This window comes from Myotis daubentonii, chromosome 2 (assembly GCF_963259705.1).
Source record: "Myotis daubentonii chromosome 2, mMyoDau2.1, whole genome shotgun sequence".
NCBI lineage: Eukaryota > Metazoa > Chordata > Mammalia > Chiroptera > Vespertilionidae > Myotis > Myotis daubentonii.
Window position 1 is genome coordinate 108,579,345 of NC_081841.1, and position 5,186 is coordinate 108,584,530.

Here is a 5,186-nt window from a genome sequence, read left to right on the forward strand (position 1 = left end):
AAATTTGAGCATAAGGATTGTAACCATAAAAGGCTGTACCTCCTGGAGTATTTTTATACTTGGAAATAGTAGTTTCTCTGTTTGGAAAGCTGACACTTCATTATACTCCCTATAATGTACTGTGCACAGTAAGAGAACAGCCTATTTCTGCACCCCATCCCTTTGAGGCGTCCCTCATTCGCAACCGTCCTTGGGTGCTCACAGAGAACCAGTTCTGTCTTGCCCCTGTCTGGGCAACGAGAGCTTGAAAATTACCCTGACATTCCACAGCACAGGTGTAATTTTCTTAGTGTTTTGTCAGTAAAACTATGCCCTGGCAGATGATGTCTAAGAGCTAATTACCTGAGACCAGTGGGGAAAAAACGAGGTGGGTGGCTAACTATGGGAGAGAGGTAGGATCAGAGAAAGTCTGAGAATGACAGAAGCAAGGAATTCAGCTTTTTAAGCTAGGCTGTCACACAGGAGCGGGTGATGGCTGGCTGGGCAGAGCAGCGGGAAAAGGCACCTGTACACAAGGAGTCACCGGCTTCTAGGGGTTAACACAGGCTTAGTTCAGATCTTCAGGGCCCTTCTCTCTCCTGTTCCTTAGTATGTTGAATGACAATCTCAATGGATAATATTAATCGAAAAATGGAGAAGCAGAAAAGAATAAATATCTGAGTTTTCTTTATAACGAGTCAAATGTCTATAGAACTTGGAATAAGGATGGGAAAGTGAGTTAACTAGCAGTTCTAAGTAATCCCTGGTGCCCTGTTCGGTCATTCCTTCCCTCTTCCCATCTCCAGAAAAGGCCCACTTGTGAGTTATCATAAACCCAAAGGAGCACTTAGACACTTGAGAGGTGACTGTCCTCTTAGAGCTGCCAAGTAGAAGGAAGTTACAGAGTCTGGTCAACAATGGAAACCGTTTTACAACTTTTCTTTCTGAGTTATCATTTACATTGTTTGTTGCTGTGTAACAAACTGCTCCAAAAACTGAGTGATTTAGGAAACCAATGACTGGTTATTTCTCATGACCCTGTGGGTCAGTGGGACTCAGTGGGATGGCCCCTGCCCGTCCCCGGTGGGGTCTTCTGTGCAGCTTCCTTATGCCAGGAGCTGGGCTGCAACAGGGACATCCAGGACGGCCTCCCTCCCTCCATTGCTCTCTTTGAACTTAGCAGTGTAGCCTGAGTGTTTACAGGCCAGCTGATCCCTAGGTGAGGTCTGGAGCTGCCCGAGTCAGCTCTGCCACATTCGGTTGGTCCCCACGAGTCACAAGGGCCAATGCTGGAGCCAACGCTCAAGCAGCAAGGACACAGCCTCCATCTTCAGTACATCTTGGTGACCTACTTTCAGAGCATGTGCTAATGACATTTTGAGCTTATCAAGAATTTGTGCACAACTATCTAACATGGTCCAAGGGGCAATTTTACCCTCACCCCTTGAGAGGACCATATCTCTGAGCAGGAAAGGGACTTGCCCTGTGTCCTATGGTTAGTGAAAGGAGGGGCCGGACTTGTGCCCTGACCTGGGGGTCTGTATCCTGCACGTGCTCTCGGACAAATACTCACCTGATGGGAGGGGATTGGAGTTTTGGAACTGTTGGGAAGTCACTCTGCATCAGGGTTGATAAAAAGAGGGGTGCTGATCTGGGTAGACACTGTGGCCCAGTATGAAAGCAGCCTCATTACTTTGTTGCCTGGCTCCTAAATGACTCCTGAGTGTACATGGGATGTGAGTGTGGTCCCAAGGGGATACGAGTGCCCCGGTCTGGGCCGCATGTCACGCTGGTGAGTGTCATGTGTGTGGAGGCTTGTGTGGCAGGTGAGGCTGGTCTGCCTCTGAAATTCCCACATATGCGTTGCTAAACCGCTGCCACTGTGTTGGTTTGTAGTTATTTTAGTTTTCAAACTAAACCTCAGGAAAATTATGGGAAAGAGGAAAGCTTTGAAATGAAAACATTTTGTCGTTTCCGTTTTTCTCCCTAAGCAAGTGTCTTCAGTTTCTCTTCCTTTGCCTCTTGCCCCTAGCTCTCCTAATCACCCCGTCCCTGCTACAGCGGAGGCAGATCATTTCCTTCTGTGACCCAGTTATTAATAACGTCAGTTCCTACTCCCTCAAGGCATTGCAGTGTTGTTTTCACCCTGTGTTGTGCCCAGTGTTTTCTTTCTTATTTAATGCACATGGTTTTTACCATCATTCTTGTGACAATAATGCTTTCATGGGGCTGATGTTAGCTTACCACTCTCTTAAGATCAGTTATTTCAAACTTTTTCTCGCAACATTCTGTGTATTTTTCACAGCATAGAAGTTGTTATATGATTACACATCTTCCCGTGTGTGATCTACTGTGACGAATCTATAATAATAAAAGTGTAATATACTAATTAGACTGGACAGCCAAACGACCTTCCAGGTGGGGGCCTAGGCAGAGGCAGTTAGGGGCGATCAGGCAAGCAGGTGAGCAGTTAGGGGTGATCAGGCAGGCAGGCCAGAGGCTAGGGGCAATCAGCCAGGCAGGCAGAGTGGTTAGAGGCGATAAGACAGGCAAGTGAGTGGTTAGAGGTGATGAGGCAGGCAGGTAGAGTGGTTAGGGGAGATCAGGCAGGCGAGCAGTTAGGAGCTAGCAGTCCCGGACTGTGAGAGGGATGTCCGACTGCCTGTTAAGGCCCGATCCCACAGGGATTCCTATGGGATCGGGCCTAAACCAGCAGTCAGACATCCCCCGAGGGGGCCTGGATTGCAAGAGGGTGCAGGCCGGGTTGAGGGACCCCACCCCTCTGCACGAATTTTGTGCACCAGGCCTCTAGTTTGTTAATAAGTATATGGACCAAATTAATTGACTTTCTCAACAAAGATTAATCAGGTCCCTCCTGTGTCCTAAGCACTGGGTTATAGTGGTCACAAGATAGACACAGTCCCATGGAACTTAGTCTTTTGTATTCTGAAATGATGAGAAGCCATTGCCTGACATCTTGTGGTATCTCAGAGTTTTCTGACTATGGGGAAAGTGTGGTTAATAGCTGCTATTTGCTTTGCTTTAAGCAAGTGTTAGGAGCCACAACCAGGAATATCACAACTTTAGATAGTTGGATGCAACCACGTGCTGGGAATGCTGGGAATGGGAGGTTTGAGAGCTAATGACAGTGTTTTCAGGGGACTCGATCATGACTCTAATTCAATCTAGAGTAGAGGTGGGGAGACTTTTTTCTCCCAAGGGCCATTGGGATATTTATAGCATCATTTTCAGGCCACAAAAAATTATCAGCTTAAAAATTAGCCTGCTATAGCACAATTTACAGTAGCTAAGACCTGGAAACAGCCTTAGTGCCCATCAGTAAATAAGTGGATAAAAAAGTTGTGGTTACATGTGTGCCATGGAATACTATGTGCAGAAAAAAGAAGAATCTCTTACACTTTGAGACAGCATGGAGGGACCTGGAGAGTATCAGGCTAATTGAAATAAGTCAGTCAGGGAAAGACAAGTGTCAAATAATCTCACTCATATGTGGAATCTAAGTAACAAAATAAACTGATGAACGGAGTGGATCAAGATACATGGAAGCATGGAACAGAGTGCGAAATCTCGGAGGGAAGGCAGGGTAGGGTGGGTGGGTGGGAGGTAATCAACCAAAGAACTTATATGCATACATGCATAACACATGGACACAGACAATAGGGTGGTGAAGGCCTGAAAGAGTGGGCTGGAGGGGGTCAATGGCGGGGGTGGGGGGTGGGGTGTGGTCAAATGTAATACTTTCAACAATAAATAATTATTTTTTAAAAATTAGCTTGCTATATTTGGTCAAACATTTAATTAACTCACCACTAATGCCTTGGCAGAGCCAGACCAAATGATTTGGTGGGCCTTATACAGCTTGAGAGCTGGGTGTTACCCACCCCTGATCTAGAGGATCTCTCTTCTGATTGCACAACGGATTGATGGCAGGGTGACGGACGACAGGTGATTGGACAGGAAGGGGACAATCAACACTGATAAGAGATTGAAGTCTTTGCTTAATCCTGGGATGAGCCACTGTGGGACTTGCTGGCCAATCTACTGGCCACCCCTCCTTCCTAAGAGTCTTGGTGTTCATTCCAGCAGAAAGCTATCTCTCCTAACTCCTGTAGAACTTTGCATTACTCCTAAGGCACTTGTCCCAACCTGCCATTCTGTAGTTAGTTTTGTACTTTACCTGTCCTAAATTTGATTATAAATTCCTTAGAGGCAAGAATTCTTTCATATATCTCTCCATTCACTGCCTATAACCATGTTTGACTGTCATCTGGGTTTTATTTGACCCAGGATTGCATCGGTCCCTGGGAACTGTGTTATAGAATTATCTTGTACAAACAAACTTGACCATAGTGAGGCCCTTTGAGGACATTCATAATAACCACATGCTCTTGGGTGGGGTTTGAAGTCTGAAATCTCATTTTATTCTGTATGAGTTTGGAATGGGATTCTAATCTGTAAATAAAGGAGATGAATGTTGCAATTTTAGACGAGCTGATTTTACAAACAAAGAGAATTTAGCTAGAAACCTTCCTGACTTCCCCAGAACTGGATGTTTTTTTTTTTTTTATAAAGGTAAGTAAAAGGGGAAAGTCAACAAATGGCTGGGATCCATTCAGACAGTTTACCCAAGTATTTCAGGTTACAAACCTTTCCTTCCTCTTAAGTTTTCCTAAATTCTACTCTGTCATTAAAACACTCTTTAGAGCTAATTTTTTAAGTACTCAGAGGCTTTGAATTTCAATCCAATATTAAATCTCCAGGCTCTAGGACTGTCACAGGAGATGCCCATGGCTCTTTTCAGCTTGAAGGTTCGATTGACTAGGTCTGTCTCATTTACGATCAAATACTTGCTGGTTATAGCGGTAAAACTACATCCCATGATTTAAATGTGTAAAATACAGGATTTAATTGTATTTCACACAATTTAACTAAATACTATTGAAAATATTATTTTAAAATTTTTATCAAAATAATAAATTGACAGAGTTTAAACAGTCAAGAAGAACAAAGGCTTTTAAGGAAATACTTCAGCCCTCTGCCCAACCCCTCTATTTATTCCCATACTTTGCCCCAGAGGCAACCAATGTCTTTAATTTCTTATAGTTCTTCTGATAACTGCCTCGATATTTATAAACAATGTATTATTATGCTTTTTACTGATGTATGGATTTTAGACCTGTTGACAT